The following is an 18,582-nucleotide window of genomic DNA, read 5'->3' as shown; positions in this document are numbered from 1 at the left end:
GGTACTTTTACCTACCGTGGGCAAGTGCTCTAGTGGCGGAACTAAAACCTTGAGGTGATAATTTGGGTCGAGCTTTGGTAGCTCAGTACAGTGTGTGTCTTCGGCGGCGCAGCGATTGCGACCGCGTTTACGTCCTGCCGCACGTGCTGCGCGCGAGGTGTTTACACTATGTACGTTGTCGTGTAATGCGGTAGTGTGTACAATGAAACCCAGCCTTGTCGTTCCGAAAATCGACGTTTAGATTTGTTATCGAATGTGCTCCACCGAAAGCTAGCGAAATAGAACGTTATTTAGAGGATGAGATAAAAATCGAACCAGACGCTCTAGAGAGCGTACACTTATTTGTAGCCAGCAGCGCCGTTTATGTCAGGCCCATTCATGAGGGGGAGTGTGACCGATAAGGACTTCGTTTCGGTCATTGTCGCGGGAATGTTGGAACGGTTACTGTTCAACACCTTGGCAATGGGACTACGAATGGTTCAAATGGCTCTGAGCATTATGGGACTTAACATCTATGGTCATCAGTCCCCTAGAACTTAGAACTACTGAAACCTAACTAACCTAAGGACAGCACACAACACCCAGCCTTCACGAGGCAGAGAAAATCACTGACCCCGGCGGGAATCGAACCCGGGAACCCGGCCGTGGGACGCGAGAACGCTACCGCACGACCACGAGATGCGGGCGGACTACGAATGATCGAGGCCTTTGGGCTCACGTTCGAGGTGCCTGAAGACATGGTGATCGATGGATAGCGCCCTTCCGTAACCGTCCCAACCCATGTGACTGAAAAATGAGCGAATTTCAAAATATATCCTGTTCTCAGTGGCTTTATACAAATACGAATCGAACTTCGAAAATATGTCCCGTATTGCTCGTACATCGCTGGTTGAAGGGCTTGTCTGGGTGAGGAAAAGGACACCTACTTTCCAAGTGTACCCAGAGAAGGTTGTTACAGTTGCCACAGGGTTAGCCCCCCACTCAATCCGCAACATACGGTGCCCCCCGAGACCTATGTCGCGGCAATACGCGATGAAAGAGGTCACGCGACCGAAACATACCGGAACGAACGGACAGTGGCAGATTACGGCGAACCATGGGAGGATGTCGTCGCGCCGACCGTCCTCAGCGGTCGCAGTACACCCTGCCTTCGGTGGCGTTCCCGGACCCTTCAGATACGGCACTTACGGACGTAGACAGAGGTAAGATGAACGTCTCCCATCTGCGTGACGCAAATTGCCACCGGACGGTGGGGGACACGTGGTACGGCAGCCTCCTCCGAAGAAATGCGTATGGTTGTGTCCTGCAGTGGCGAAACGAGAGCGCAAAGTTAGCTTTAATCAGGACGTTAACAACTAATGGGAAGGAGGCTTCTCGGTGGCAGTGCACGACCCCTGACTTTTACTTTACGGTCCTCCGGGGACTGTTCGCTCAACCGCCTCCACCGCGACGTCAGACAGCCGTCCTCCGAGTCAAGGCGAAGCTGATGCAACTTGTGACGCTACGGATGGTGGGTACAGTGGTAAGCGAGGGGTCGCAGAGCTGCCTCCCAACGAACTACCCTCGATGTATCATGTGGTACGGGGAAGATGACACACACGCGGGACGTTCATTCCTGACAAGGGAACCTCCCCATCAAACCCCCCCTCAGATTTAGTTATAAGTTGGCACAGGGATAGGCCTTGAAAAACTGAACACAGATGAATCGAGAAAACAGGAAGAAGTTGTGTGGAACTACGAAAAAAATAAGCAAAATATACAAACTGAGTAGTCCATGCGCAAGGTAGGCAACATCAAGTGAAATGTGAGCTTACGAGCGCCGTGGTCCCGTGGTTAGCGTGAGCAGCTGCGGAACGAGAGGTCCTTGGTACAAGTCTTCTCTCGAGTGGAAAGTTTAATTTTTTAATTTCAGACAATTATCAAAGGTCAGGCACTCACACATAATCAACTTTGCTCTCAAAAATTCCAGGACATGTTCAGATTTGCTTGGACATATGCAGGATTTGACGGTCTACACACGGAAACATTTGAAAACGTAAAAAACATATGTTTGGACAGAGCACAGGGAAAACTGTGCGACTGTGAAACTGTTGCATTAATTTGTTGCAGTTTATGTCACAAACTCTTATGTTTTCATCACTTTTTTGGGAGTGATTATCACATTCACAAGAAAACCTAAATGGGACAAGGTAGAAGAATCTTTTTACCCATTCGCCAGGTGTGCAAGTTAGGTGGGTCGACAACATATTCCTGTCATGTGACGCACATGCCGTCACCGGTGTCGTATAGAATATATCAGACGTGTTTTCCCGTGGAGGAATCGGTTGACCTATGACCTTGCGATCAAATGTTTTCGGTTCCTATTGGAAAGGATCGTCCTTTCGTCTACTAATCGCACGGTTTTGCGGTGCGGTTACAAAACACAGACACTAAACTTATTACAGTGAACAGAGACGTCAATGAATGAACGGACAGATCGTAACTTTGCGAAAATAAAGAAAGTAAAATTTCCACTGGAGGGAAGATTCGAACCAAGGATCTCTCACTCCGCAGTTACTAACTCTAACCACGGGACTACGGCGCTCGTCAGAGCCCATCCTCCTTAATGTTGCCTGTGTTGCGCATGGACTACTCAGTTTGTATATTTTGCTTATTTTTTCACAGTTCCACACAACTTCTTCCTGTTTTCTCGATTGATCTGTGTTCAGTTTTTCAAGGCCTATCCACAGTGTCAATTTATACCTAAATCTGAGGAGGGTGCGATGGGGAAGTTCCCTTGTGAGATCGATCTCGGCGAAGGCCATTGTTTTACAGCACAACAGAACAAAGCACAGGCGTTCACGGATCATTTTAGCATATTCTATGGGACCGCCGATTAGCGCCAGAGGGAGCTGGGGACCGTCCTGGACGAAACCCCAGACCGGACACTTTCGAACGGGGAAGCAGACGTCTTATCTCAAATAACGGGTAAGGTGCCTGAGGAAGCGGTTACACGATGGGTCTCCAGGCCCTGACGAGTTCCCGTTGAAATTTTACCGTGTCTTGGTCACCTTTATGACACCGATGTGGCTATACATGTTTAATGAGCTTCTGAAGAAGGAAGTCCCGGTTCTCTTTGAATCCACAGAAGGGCTCGTGATCCCGATACCTAAATCGCGTCGAGCAAACGATCCTGTGATTATCGCTGATTGACCCTCCTTAACAGTGACTAAGTTCTTAATGCGCATACAGGATGTTCGTATCAAATGGTCCAAATGGCTCTGAGCACTATGGGACTTAACATCTGTGGTCATCAGTCGCCTAGAACTGAGAACTACTTAAACCTAACTAGCGTAAGGACATCACACACATCCATGCCCGAGGCAGGATTCGAACCTGCGACCGTAGCAGTCACGCGGTTCCGGACTGAGCGCCTAGAACCGCTAGACCACCGCGGCCGGCATGTTCGTATCGAAACGTCAGAGGCAGACCGTACACATGCAGATCAGACATGTCTTGGCGGCACAAGCGATATTCATACAGCCTTGGCGTATTATCGTGACGTCATCGCCCTCGTGGCAGCATGTGGCTCCCAGGGTACACTGGCCGCCATATATTTCGACCATGAATTTGATGGGAGGGGTGATGCGTGCCTCGCGACGGTGACGGGAGAGATGGGTGACCCGCCAATACTGACTGCTGCAGTGATGCGACTGGTGCGCAGTGCGAGACCAGCAGTGGTGATCAACGGAGGGAGAACGGAGTACTTGAAGATCCTACGTTCTGTCAGTCAGGGTTGCCACTTGTTGAACCGCCTGTGGGCGATCTCCTTAGAATCATGTCTTGCAGGCCTTCCCCTTCGGATCTCCCTAGGGCATCTATCATTCAAATTTAGAGGATATGCAAATGATATTTTGTTTCTCATCCGGACTCATGGGGAGACACGCTCCACGCGAATTCAACCTCCGACAATCACGATACACGCTCATGGGGGGGAGGGGGGGGGGGGGGAGGGGCGTGGACTAGAACCAGGAACAGATGGACTCTTACCAGTAGTGCAAACGCTGCGATTTTTCGGTGTCACTTTTCGTAAGGAGACGGCAGGGACTGTTGCGGACAACTACCGACAGTTGTTGGGCAGAGTTGACATGTCTGTATGATTCAATGCCCTGCGGTTGATAGATATGCTGCAGCGAGTATCACTCATAAACCTTTACCTCGCTCGAATTGTGTACTACCTGACACAGCTTCTCCATATGACGCGTACGATGTCTAAGAGGATTCGGGAACAGCTCGTTAAAGTACAGTAAGACACAGTTAACTTCCCAGCGGGAGAAGAGGTCAAGAAGGCGCGGGGCATGAATATTAATGCCATGCACAAATAATGGCGCAAAAGGAATCACTTACTGGCACGATCATCAAAGAATTATTACCAACAACGCAGCTTCCACCGATCAGAGTCGGACATCAGTGATCAGCCAGGACATTATGCCACCTACCTAAAAGCTGGTACGTCCACCATCGCCACGTATAACAGCAGCGACGTGTCGTGGCATGGAAGCAGTGAGGCTCTGGTAGGTAGCTGGTGAGAGCTGGCTCCACATCTGCATACACAACTGTAAGGTAGCAGAATAAATGGTCAGATTCGCACCTTACGTGAGACCTTTACAAATCGCAATGAGAAGGTGAAGATGACACCTAACGTAAATCGACAGTTATGAGAACATTTGCCTATCAATATGTAACGCAAAAAGGGATGAGAGTCAATTGACGGTAATTAACACACCATTCCTATACAATGCATGTCTTTGAGCGGAAGGTAGAACAGAGAACACGAGTTGAGTTGCTTTCAGTTTTGAAAAGCCAGCTCCACGATGGCTTAGCGAAGCCGCGTTGCGGGAGCTATGCTGGCAACCACTTCAAGGGGTGGCCGGTAGCGAGGGCATCGGTACAAGAGCAGAGAAGAACCTTTAGAAAACTGTGTTTCGAAATTCAAACGAGATACAAACAAAAGCAAGTGACGCATTTTAGTCCAGCGAGTGCGACACACGGAAAGGTCAATATACTTTAGGCGTCTGGAATGGGCACAAAACGTCCGATTGGTGGAAACTCACTAGGAAAGTGAAAACTACTGAAGTTTCGACACAGTTTGATAGAAGAGACGTTGTAATTGTTAGAGGGTGTTTCTACAAAATAAAAGGAACGCTCCCATTGGTCAAAAAAATCCATGACGTGGAAAAGGAACCCAAGTGGAGGGAGGCAGTTCTGCCATGAGAGGACAAGAGAGAAATTTTGGATGCACTCTTCTCTGAACCGGCGTCAAGTGCAGAATGGAGCGCTTAACGCTCCGTACAATGCAGAGAAGAAATTGGTGTGGATACTGTGTTCGCAGTGGCTGCACTCCAGCTAAAATTAGCTGTAGCAATGTTTAGCTCCAACTGTGAAGAAACGAACCAGCCAAATTAGTTAATTATTCTTGCAAAAAATGAGAGGGCACTATAATATGCACACTGCTCCAACCATACTATGAATATCGCCAAAGAATAAGCCTGGGGCTGAGTACATGTTTTCTTACTTAACAAGAAAGATAGGGAAAGTTTCTGCTGGAAAGTTCAGTAAAGGCCAGACTAGTTTTGTAGGAATTTCAGTGGGAGAGAGCGGCCTTGCAGACAGCAGCGCGTCGCAGCTCAGGGTAAATACCGTGTGCAGAAGCATAAACTTTGTTGGTTCACCAGCTTGCATCCGCTGTGAACTCGAGCGGCTTTGGGTAATCTTGCGCTAAATTTGTCACATAACTAACCATCCACTGTAGACTCGATTGTTATCCTAAATAGTACTGCACTCTGAACCGGAATCGGACGATTTTCGTAGTACTCACGAACATCATAATGTATGTGTAGGAGCAATTTTGTAAAGAAAGGTCCAATTAAACTTTCGTATTACTGTGCTTAGGATTAATATGAAGAAACTTCCAATTAAACTTTCATAATATTGTGCTTAAGATTAATGTTCTTTCAGAGAGTGAATATTTAACATTTTTATGTATAAACTTATGTCACTTTTTGATGTTGGCAATATGCGTTATCCAGTGCGCTGTTTTTATGTTGGGGAGTTGAAAACTGTGTGAAAAGCTGTAATTGGATGAGAAATATTGCAACATTAAACTTCTCATTTCACCTCATGCATTTGTTCTCAATTCAAGAATAAGCAAGCAAAAAGCAAATCCCTGCAACCATAGACAAGTTACCTCATTCCCTTAAATCCCGAGGATGGGAATGATGAGCTCTGAAGCCACATTCAGTCAGATCCCTGGTGTGTTCGAGTGCGTTCTGACCTCGCGGGTTGCGGGACCAGCTCATCAATTGGAACATGCCACTGTGTTCCTCAAACCACTCCATCACACTCCTGGCCTTGTGACATGGCGCATTATCCTGTGGAAAAACGCCACTGGCGTCTGGAAACACGATCGTCATGAAGGGGTGTACGTGGTCTGCAACCAGTGTACGATACTCCTTGGCCTCTTGTTACCTTGCACGAGCTCCGCTGTACCCATGGATGCTCACATGAATGTTCCCCAGAGCACGATGCAGCCGCCGCCAGCATGTCTCCGTCCCCACTGTACAGGTGTCGGGCAATTGTTCGCATGGAACAAGACGCATTCGCGCACTTCCATCGACTCATCGGGATTCATCAGACCATGAAATGCTCTTCCACTGCTCCAACGTGCAGTGCCAATGGTCATGTGCCCATTTCAGTCGTAGTTGCCGATGTCATGGTGTTAACATTGGGACATGCATGGGTCGTCGTCTGCAGAGGCCCACCGTTAGGAGTGTGTGGTGCACTGTGTGTTCAGACACACTATGCCAGCATTAAAGTTTGATGTTAGTTCCACCGTAGTTCACCGCCTGTCCTGTTTTACCAATCTACCCATCCTACGACTCCGACATTTGGACTGAGGGGTGGCCGCCTACACCCTCGACGTCTGGTCGAAGTTTCACCTTAATTTCACCACGTGTTGAAGACATTCAGCTCAGCACTCTTCGAACACCCGGCATGTACAGTTTTCGAAATGCTTGTGCTGGGCCATCACAGTCCGTCCTCGGTCGCTTCCCTTCCCCATTCTACACACGGACAGCACTCTCACTGATACTAATAGTGGGTCCGTGGTCGGTCATACATGTGCTTCTTCGACAGATCATCCGGACGATAGTGGATCAGAAACATCCCGCCGTTATTTGGAGAGTGGTGTGGCACGCGGTTCATCACCGCCACCTACCTACATCAACTGGATCACCGTAGTAACTTGTCGTGAACCAGAAGTACCCGACGAATGACAAAAAGTACGCTATTCATTTATTTGTCCATGTGCCAACGATGGGACATGCTTGATAAGGTCGACACCGATTGGCCTGCGGTGCGGTGTTGGAGGTGGACCCCGTCAAGGAATATCATAGCGTTCGGGCAGCTCACTATAAACACCGAAACCTCTCCCACCATAGCGTGATTTTTTTCGGAGGAAACGTATTTTCCGCGTCATAAGATGAATGCAGTGGTATGGGTCAAGGGTAGCGTGGGCCATTACATATACCGCGATACAAATACGAACGTAATAATTGCCAGACGGACGTACAAAACTGCTACTCTTAGTCAAATACGAGGACTGATGTGGACATACCATAGGAGAGGTTTTTGCCGACCCTCCAAATAGGTGGTGCGCATATATGAGCAGCTGTGATGTCGTTTGTGGAACCGATCATGTAAAGGGATCAGCTAAAGAAGCAGAGCGAGTAAACGAGCCAGGAACACGGAACAGATGTGAGGCTCGCAACGGAAGGACTTTTTTATTTTCATTTTTTAATTAGTTCCTGAATTCAGAATGAGATTTTCACTCTGCAGCGGAGTGTGCGCTGAAATGAAACTTCCTGGCAGATTAAAACTGTGTGCCGGACCGAGACTCGAACTCGGGACCTTTGCCTTTCGAGGGCAAGTGCTCTACCAACTGAGCTACCCAAGCACGACTCACGCCCCGTTCTCACAGTTTTACTTCTGCCAGTATCTCGTCTTCTACCTTCCAAACTTTACAGAAGCACTCCTGCGAACCTTACAGAACTAGCACTCCTGGAACGAAGGATATTGCAGAGACATGGCTTAGCCATGGAGACGAGGTACGGGCAGAATTGAAGCTGGGAGGACGGGTGGTGAGTCGTGCTTGGGTAGCTCAAATGGTAGAGTACTTGCCTGCGAAAGGCAAAGGTCCCGAGTTCGAGTCTCCGTCCGGCACACAGTTTTAATCTGCCAGGGAGTTTCAGTTTCTGAATTGTTGGAGGGTGTCGAGAGTGATCGCGTCTTGTTGTTATTTTCCCCCTGCATGGTCGGATGGCAGCGAAGTGGCTTCCAGGACAAGCATAAGGTTATCAGGGCATACTAGGGTTTTGTGAATAGTAAAGGTTCCTGTTTCACCTACTTCCTACACCCAACAGGCTCGATGGCGGTCAATGGGACACTGCGGCTAGACCTCGGGTTCGACCCCTCCCCGCTCTGTCACTGGGCTGCCACGGGCCCTTCCTTTTATATATATATATATATATATATATATATATATATATATATATATATATATATATATTGAAAGATATTTTGCTAATGGGCATCAGTGTATCAATACAAAACATCTTACGAACGCCTAATGTAACATATTTTGCGGTGAAACTTTCCTGTCTGACTCCTAAATACGTTATATGGTCGCTTCTATGCGGATATAGAATCTCCTTTCTGAACACAAACTAACTCGGATTAATACTAAATGCTATTTTGTCGAAAACTGACATTTTGAGATAGTGTGTGTGTGTGTGTACAAAATATAGACTGATCCTTTCAAACGAAAAGGCAGCAAGCAGCAGTTATTAATAATGCTTTTTCGAAATTGACAGGTTGATCTTCAGACGGCTGTTCATGTCAAGATGCAAATTTCCTGGAGTTTACCAAAGTTTTGTGCCCTTTATTCCCTCTTGTAGGCAAATATCCTTGGGGTGATGTTAGAAACGACTTATATGAACGTAAGAATCGTTCATAACGATCGAACTCAAAGTAAACAAATCTTTAAGACTGAGCTGTTGCAGTTCTGTTTTACTACAACAGTTCAGTCTTAAAGATTTGTTTACTTTGAGTTCGATCGTTCAAATAAGTCGTTTCTAATATCATTGTTTACTGTAAGGCACCATCACCCCAAAGATATTTGATCACAAGGGGGAATAAAGGGCAAAAGACTTAGATAAACTTCAGCAAATTTGCATCTTGACATGAACAGCCTTCTGAAGATCAACCTGTCAGTTCGAAAACGGTTACGGCGCTTTTTGTGCAAATAAATAGCGTTATCAACAATGACCATTGCTATCTTTTTCTCTGAAAGAATCAAACTATATTTAACAGCAAATAATTTAACCACGACGTCTTTTAAAATGAGCCCTTTTTATTATTGATGATTTCTTTGACAGTTTTACAATTATTGCTTATCGATTTCGTTTGGAAATGTTCTCCGTTTCTATTAACACATTTGCTTCGCTCAACGGCCGACAAAGAAGTACCAGTTCAGATTTTTATAGTTTGTTTCATCAGACAGTACATCAAGCCAGCGACAACAATTTCTCTGGATTAAAATTACACACATGACCAACCTATCGAACCTAGCTCTCAATGTCAACTATATAAATTCTACTAAATCATAATAATAATAATAACAATAGTAATAACCAGTCCGTAATTCGTCACAGACTTATAAACTCCAAAGTTAAAATTGTAACGATTACAGATTTTAAAAAGGCATTTGACTCGGTTGGTAGGGAAATACTAGATAAAGTGATCAGAGAATTTGGCATCAAATCTAAATTTGCAAACCTTATTCGTGAAACGCTCACAGACACCAAATCAAAACTAAAGTTTTAGGATGAAATATAGAAGGCATTATCGCATCATAGAAAACAAAAATGAAACACTACGAAAGAGGCGACTGACACTTTTTGGAAACTTATATAGAATGAACAGCAACAGGTTAACCAAACAGATTTTCAAATATCTTTGGAACAAGAAGTCAACAATAGCCTGGATTCAAGAAGTTAGGAAAGATTTGGAAAGAAACAATATAAGTGAAAAAGATGCAACAGAAAGATATTTTCAAGAGGAAAGTGTTAAAAATGGAAGAATTCCAAGGCAAGAGGGAGAAGAAGACAGGGTCAAAATGGCCCGAGGAGATAAAAAGGATAAATAGCGAAAAGATGAAAGAATACTGCAGGAAAAAGAAGGAAGCATTGAAATTGGTGCGTGGTCCATAGATGATCCAAACGAATAAAGAAGAAGAAAAAGTAATAATCAGCCAGTTCCTGCCACAGCTGGTGCAAAAAATTACATTACATAGCTTTAAATTCATTATTGTTCTAGAAGGACAACAGCCTGTGATCTCATCATTTTACAGTGCGACAATTACACCAGGTAGGCATCATTTCCGTCCTCGTACACTTTATTTCCGTATCATGGCGTACAAAGATCACAACTCTACGTGAACAGAATTCTAATTATAATTTTACTTGGTTGACTGTGGGTTAGTGACAGTTCCCCTGTCCTAAGGAACATGAAAATTTTTCTTCTTGATAGCTTTTCTTTCTTTAATAAAGAATGTCGCCACTGTGGAATCGTGACAACCAATTCCTATCTGTTTACCTAGAACGACGGGTTTATTTACTTACAATAGACGCAGGATACTTCAGTGACGTGTCATCTGTCGAAATGAACGTTCCAACCAGTTATGGTAACGTAAATTCAGATGACGTTAGACTATTTAGCCTATATCGTTATTGAATATCCAGCTACCGTTAATGTTAAACAGAAGGGTACAGTTATCATATGGACAAAGTGTTTGTCCACGGTTGAACCTGCAGTGTGTCCCAGGAAGAATAGTCAAAATTCAGGGATATTACGGCAAAGAAGTTTAGTAAACTGAAGTTCTGAAAAACATAAGAGCCATGAACACTTCTTCATAGTCGATTCTGTGAAACAGTCGTCTTCTGGTACAAGTTTGTAATTGTGACAAAGTCACGCAGGAAAGATACGACCGTATTGCAAATCAGTAGGAGTACTGCACTGCTGCTGTATTGTTCACCAAATAACAAGACGCCAGCTGATAAACCATTGCCTATATTGACGTGTTTCGGGTAGAACACATCTTCAAAAAAAAATGGTTCAAATGGCTCTGAGCAGTATGGGACTTAACATCTGTGGTCATCAGCCCCTAGAACTTAGAACTACTTAAACCTAACTAACCTAAGGACATCACACACATCCATGCCCGAGGCAGGATTCGAACCTGCGACCGTAGCAGTCGCACGGTTCCGGACTGAGCGCCTAGAACCGCTAGACCACCGCGGCCGGCAACACATCTTCAAATGTCTGCAAACCACAAATACATAGCAAATAACACAAAATGTGCCTATACAAAGGACGTGGAAGAATGTGAAACTACAAATGTCAATATAAAACATCATGAACATCTTGGTGATCAGACATTTAAAGACAGAATGTAACAAAACAAGATGTCAAGCATACTAACCTACTAGCTACAACGGCATAACCAGGGAGACAATTTAAATGGTTCAAATGGCTCTGAGCACTATGGGACTTAACATCTGTGGTCATCAGTCCCCTAGAACTTAGAACTACTTAAACCTAACTAACCTAAGGACATCAAACACATCCATGCCCGAGGCAGGATTCGAACCTGCGACCGTAGCAGTGGCGCGGTTCCGGACTGAGCGCCTTAACCGCTAGACCACCGCGGCCGGCGGAGACAATTTAAATACCAGAGGACGGTGAAGAATACAAAACTAGTGCCACTTCGCGACAAAAGCGGCAGCTGTGTAGTTTTTCTTTTTGTTCTACTGCAAGCTCTTCACTTTCCTTATTTTGAACGCTGATAGTACAAAAATCGTCTAACAAACATGGGCTCCAAACCGCATACCTTAAGAATTATGGGCACTTGATCAGTGGAAGAGATGTGTTTCGCAGTAGGGAAGACGAACAAGTGGTCATTGTTCTTAAGGTGTGCGCTTTAGAGTTTCTTTTGGTCCATACCTTCACCTCTCAAAATATACAAAGCAAAGAGCTTGCAGTATAAAAGCTTTGTTTTGCGCTATCAAATAGGAAAGTGCTGATATCTCTGAAGTACACATTTTAGGGCCAATGTTTACTAAACTTTTTTGCTTCGAATGATCGTTCCTGCCATGTCCCTGAATACTGACCATTCCTCCCGGGAGACCGTGGGTTGTCTTCTACGACTATCATAGCTTACAGCTCATTCTGATCTGTTTATTCTCAGCCTTGGGCTCTTTTCCGAGGGCGGTAAATTCGTACTATAAAGGAACTATGATATTCTAACAGCTAAAGTTTGAGATACTTTTCATAATGATCCTTAGTATAGCCAAGACTTTATTTTTTTCTTGTTTTTTCTGTGTTCAGACCTGCTCTTTTCTTTTTCGAGTTCTCGAGACGGTGGTTGAGAGCGTGAAGACCTTCGGTGGCAGGAGATTCAGCGCTAATCCCGGTAATGGCTGGGCACTTGGAACGCTAGCGGCAGCACTTGGCGGGCTTCCAGCACTCCGCGCAGGCCTGGAACTGGAGGCTGCTCTGGAAGCTGACCTCCTCCAGAGTTGGCTGGCTGGATTCAGAGCAGGCCCACAGCAGGCTCTGCTGCAATAATGACGCAGCTCACGTTTCATGTTCTCACAAAGGAAGCAAGTCCGGCAAATTGGCTTCTTTTACTGCATCATCCATTGAGAAATTTCTCCACTGCGAAACAGATGATTTTTTCTATTCTCTATAGCATATTTCACAGCTAATGACAGAATTCTGCTGCACATTGTTACCTCTTTCTCCTAATTCCATTAACCTACACCAATTTAACCGAATAACAATGAAAATGTGGTGCTCTACAGCCAGAGTACGAAGACTTTACGGAATACTACACGCAGCAAGCAACTACCATGGTATCGGAGTACATGAGGCGTGCACGAGGGGCTTTTTTTAGGTTAGAGGAACACCTCTCCCTCTCGCGATCAGAGACGAATTACCTGCCAAAATCGAAGATACATCAGCCACAATGTTCTCAGAGAACGTTCGTCTTTGGAGATCGTATATACAAAAGATTAATATGATGTTAGTAAACTGCAGGTGCATCCAAGGAGAGGTCCCAGAGTTAGCATTGCTTATTGAATGTTTAGATGCACAGATATTGATAGGAATAGAGAGTTCTTTAAAACCGGAAGTACCGGGTGATCAAAAAGTCAGAATAAATTTGAAAAGCCAATAAACCACGGAATAATGTAGGTAGAGAGGTAAAAATTGACACACATGCTTGGAATGACTTGGGGTTTTATTAGAACCAAAAAGAAAGACAAAGTATTGCTAGACGCGTGAAAGATCTCTTGCGCGCGTCGTTTGGTGATGATCGTGTGCTCAGCCGCCACATTCGTCATGCTTGGCCTCCCAGGTCCCCAGACCTCAGTCGGTGCGATTATTGGCTTTGGGTTTACCTGAAGTCGCAAGTGTATCGTGATCGACCGACATCTCTAGGTACGCTGAAAGACAACATCCGACACCAATGCCTCACCATAACTCCGGACATGCTTTACAGTGCTGTTCACAACATTATTCCTCGACTACAGCTATTGTTGAGGAATGATGGTGGACATATTGAGCGTTTCCTGTAAAGAACATCATCTTTGCTTTGTTTTACTTTGTTACGCTAATTATTGCTATTCTGATCGGACATTTTTTGAACGTTTGTATTTTTTTTTGTTCTACTAAAACCCCATGTCATGCCAAGCATGTGTGTCAATTTGTACCTCTCTATCTACATTATTCCGTGATTTATTCAGTTTTCAAATTTATACTGACTTTTTGATCACCCTGTATATAGCAACAAAATCCCAAGTTCAGGATGGAATATTTATCGCAAGGTTAGATTAGTTGTCAGTTGTGGTAGCGTATTTATTGCAGTAAAGAAACAAATAATATCCAGCGTGGTTATCACGGATTCCCAATGTGAATTAATGAGGGTGAAGTTAAGCATCAAAAGTCGCGACCGAATGTGAACAGATGCTTTTGTAGATTGCCTGGCTCAGGAGGTCTAGTGGTAAACGCCTCAGAGAGAAGTTTCGGAATTTCGTTAATAAGTTTCCTAATCATGACGTTGTAAAAGGTGGTGACTTCAGCCTCCCAGGTATAGATTGGGAGAGATGTTATTAAGCTGGTGACAGAAACAGGGGTTCGTGTGACATTATTCTGCATGTCTTATCCGAAAATTACTTCGAGCAGATAATCAGACAACCAGCTAGAGAAGGAAGTATCTTAGACCTGCTAACTACAAGCACACCTAAACTTTTCGAATCATTTAACATACAGGAAGGCATCAATGGTCATAAGGCTGTGGTACCAACTATCACTATGGGTATTACAAGGAATATTAAGAAAGGTAGGAAGCTATTTTTGCTTCACAAGAGTGACAGGATACAAATTACAGAGTATCTACGTAGTCAACAACAAATATTCAGTGCTGAGCACAAACGGAGCAAATTCAAAGGCATCGTGCAATATGCCCTCGATAAGTATGTTCCGAGTATGGTCTCACGGGATGGGAAAGATTTATCATGGTTTAATAGCCGTGTTAGAAAACTGCTACGTAAACAAAGAGAGCCTCACCACAGATCCAAGAAAAGTTAGAACCTAGCTGAGAAGCGAAAGATGGGCTTAGCGAAAACGACCGTAACGAGGTCAATGGGAGAAGCATTCAATGACTTTGAAAGTAAAATTTTGTCAGTCGATTGACTGGAAAACCTAAGAGATTTTGGTCTTATGTAAAATCAATAACTGGGTCGAAATCAGCTATCCAGTAATTCAGTGACCATGCAGGCACCGAAACGGAAGATAAGAGGGAGAAGGCCTAAATACTGACTTGGGTCTTCCGAATGTGTTTCGCCGCGGAAACTCGTAGCGTTGTTGCTCTTTTCAAAATTCGTACGAACGTCGAAATGGCGGATATGGAAATAACAGATCGAGGAATAGAAAAACAACTAAAATCTTCATTATAAGAAGTTCAAGTTCTACGATCATTGAAGTGAAACGACTTGCATCTTCACCACGAATTTGCCTCAGCTGTCTAGGAAGTGACGTTTCTCTGACTAGTGAGGGAAGGTTGACTAGCTTAACGTTTGCATCTGGGGTTCTGAAAATGCTCACAGTTCTTGGGAGCATATCATAGATAGCAGAAAGGTGAATGTGTGGTGTGCACTGATGAAAGACAGCATAGTTAGACCATTTTACTTAATCTAGGAAATAGTAACAGGAATCTGGATATGCTGAACAATTTTCTACCCCTTAGCTTCTCGCCCGGTAGTCGAATGTATTCTTCCAGCAAGAAGCACCGCCGACCTGGAGCTCACATGTTCGTGAGTTCCTGGACTGAAGATTTCCACAGCGATGGGTAGGACGTGATGTACCAACTAAGTGGCCACCGCGATCTCCGGACATAACCAATCTGGATTTCTTCCGTTCGGGTTATTTGAAAGACAGTTGTATGCCTCGCCTGCAGGTGACACTGAGAAGACTTGTGGACGCTGTAGCCTCCGTTATCCCAGACACGCTTGTGTGCACACGGATTGAGACGGAGTATCGTCTAAATATTACACAAGTAACAAAAGGAGCCCATATAGAAGTGTATTAATTTTTTGAAGAAACCTTTTTGTATTACTTTACACGACGATATATACAACAAATATCTACATCTACATCTACATCCATACTCCGCAAGCCACCTGACGGTGTGTGGTGGAGGGTACTTTGAGTACCTCTATTGGTTCTCCCTTCTATTCCAGGCTCGTATTGTTCGTGGAAAGAAAGATTGTCGGTATACCTCTGTGTGGGCTCTAATCTCTCTGATTTTATCCTCATGGTCTCTTCGCGAGATATACGTAGGAGGGAGCAATATACTGCTTGACTCCTCTGTGAAGGTATGTTCTTGAAACTTTAACAAAAGCCCGTACCGAGCTACTGAGCGTCTCTCCTGCAGAGTCTTCCACTGGAGTTTATCTATCATCTCCGTAACGCTTTCGCGATTACTGAATGATCCTGTAACGAAGCACGCTGCTCTCCGTTGGATCTTCTCTATCTCTACTATCAACTCTATCTGGTACGGATCCCACACTGCTGAGCAGTATTCAAGCAGTGAGTGAACAAGTATACTGTAACCTACTTCCTTTGTTTCCGGATTGCATTTCCTTAGAATTCTTCCAATGAATCTCAGTCTGGCATCTGATTTACCGACGATCAACTTTATATGATCATTTCATTTTAAATCACTCCTAATGCCTACTCCCCAATAATTTATGGAATGAACTGCTTCCAGTTGCTCACCTGCTATATTGTAGCTAAATGATAAAGGATCTTTCTTTCTACGTACTCGCAGCACATTACACTTGTCTACGTTGAGATTCTGTTACCATTCCCTGCACCATGCATCAATCCGTTGCAGATCTTCTTGCATTTCAGTACAATTTTCCATTGTTACAACCTGTCGATATACTACAGCATCATCCGCAAAAAGCCTCAGTGAACTTCCGTTGTTATCCACAAGGTCATTTATGTATACTGTGAACAGCAACGGTCCCACGACACTCCCCTGCAGCACACCTGAAATCACTCTTACTTCGGAAGACTTCTCTGCATTGAGAATGACATGCTCGCGTTCTGTTGTATAGAAACTCTTCAATCCAATCACACAATTGGTCTGATAGTCCATATGCTCTTACTTTGTTCATTAAATGACTGTGGGGAACTGTATCGAACGCGTTGCGGAAGTCAAGAAACACGGCATCTACCTGGGAACCCGTGTCTATGGCCCTCTGACTCTCTTGGACGAATAGCGCACTTCTTTTAATTTCTTTTGTACATCAGGGCTGTTTCATGTGGAAACCCTGTATACAGGGTGTTACAAAAAGGTACGGCCAAACTTTCAGGAAAGATTCCTCACACACAAAGAATGAAAATATGTCATGTGGACTTGTGTCCGGAAACGCTTACTTTCCTTGTTAGAGCTCATTTTATTAGTTCTCTTCAAATCACATTAATCATGGAATGGAAACACACAGCAACAGAACGTACCAGAACTTTGTTACAGGAAATGTTCAAATGTCCTCCGTTAGCGAGGATACATGCATCCACCCTCCGTCGCGTGGAATCCCTGATGCGCTTATGCAGCCCTGGAGAATGGCGTATTGTATCACAGCCGCCCACAATACGAGCACGAAGAGTCTCTACATTTGGTACCGGCGTTGCGCAGACAAGAGCTTTCAAATGCCCCCATAAATTAAAGTCAAGAGGGTTGAGGTCAGGAGAGCGTGGAGACTATGGAATTGGTCCGCCTCTATCAATCCATCGGTCACCGAATCTGTTGTTGAGAAGCGTACGAACACTTCGACTGAAACGTGCAGGAGCTCCATCGTGCATGAACCACATGTTGTGTCGTACTTGTAAAGGCACATGTTCTAGCAGCACAGGTAGAGTATCCCCTATGAAATCATGATAACGTGCTCAATTGAGCGTAGGTGGAAGAACATGGGGCCCAATCAAGACATCACCAACAATGTCTGCCCAAACGTTCACAGAAAAACTGTGTTGATGACGTGATTGCACAATTGCGTGCGGATTCTCGTCAGCCCACACACGTTGATTGTGAAAATTTACAATTTGATCACGTTGTAATGAAGTCTCATCCGTAAAGACAACATTTGCACTGAAATGAGGATTGACACATTGTTGGATGAACCATTCGCAGAAGTGTACCCGTGGAGGCCAGTCAGCTGCTGATAGTGCCTGCACACGCTGTACATGGTACGGAAGCAACTGGTTCTCCTGTAGCACTCTCCATACAGTGACGTGGTCAACGTTACCTTGTACAGCAGCAACTTCTCTGACGCTGACATTAGGGTTATCGTCAACTGCACGAAGAATTGCCTCGTCCATTGCAGGTGTCCTCGTCGTTCTATGTCTTCCCCAGTCGCGAGTAATAGGCTGGAATGTTCCGTGCTTCCTAAGACGCCGATCAATTGCTTCGAACGCCTTCCCGTCGGGACACCTTCGTTCTGGAGATCTGTTTCGATACAAACGTACCGCGCCACGGCTATTGCCCCATGCTAATCCATACATGAAATGGGCATCTGCCAACTCCGCATTTGTAAACATTGCACTGACTGCAAAACCACGTTCGTGATGAACATTAACCTGTTGATGCTACGTACTGATGTGCTTGATGCTAGTACTGTAAAGCAATGAGTCGCATGTCAACACAAGCACCGAAGTCAACATTACCTTCCGTCAATTGGGCCAACTGTCGGTGAATCGAGGAAGTACAGTACGTACTGACGAAACTAAAATGAACTCTAACATGGAAATTAAGCGTTTCCGGACACGTGTCCACATTACATCTTATCTCTATTTGTGTGTGAGGAATGTTTCCTGAAAGTTTGGCCGTACCTTTTTGTAAGACCCTGTATGATGGAGGGG

General features: G+C 44.8%; 1 non-coding gene across 1 annotated transcript; it reads right to left on the bottom strand.

The window, feature by feature from the left end:
- Positions 1 to 7,919: 7,919 nt before the first annotated feature.
- Positions 7,920 to 7,994, bottom strand: Trnas-cga. Its single transcript has one exon. It is a non-coding gene; the product is annotated as a tRNA-Ser (tRNA).
- Positions 7,995 to 18,582: the final 10,588 nt, after the last annotated feature.

The sequence above is a fragment of the Schistocerca americana genome, chromosome 4 (assembly GCF_021461395.2).
Source record: "Schistocerca americana isolate TAMUIC-IGC-003095 chromosome 4, iqSchAmer2.1, whole genome shotgun sequence".
Lineage (NCBI taxonomy): Eukaryota > Metazoa > Arthropoda > Insecta > Orthoptera > Acrididae > Schistocerca > Schistocerca americana.
The sequence above is the reverse complement of the archived record's forward strand: the minus strand, read 5'-3'. Positions and strand labels throughout refer to the sequence as shown.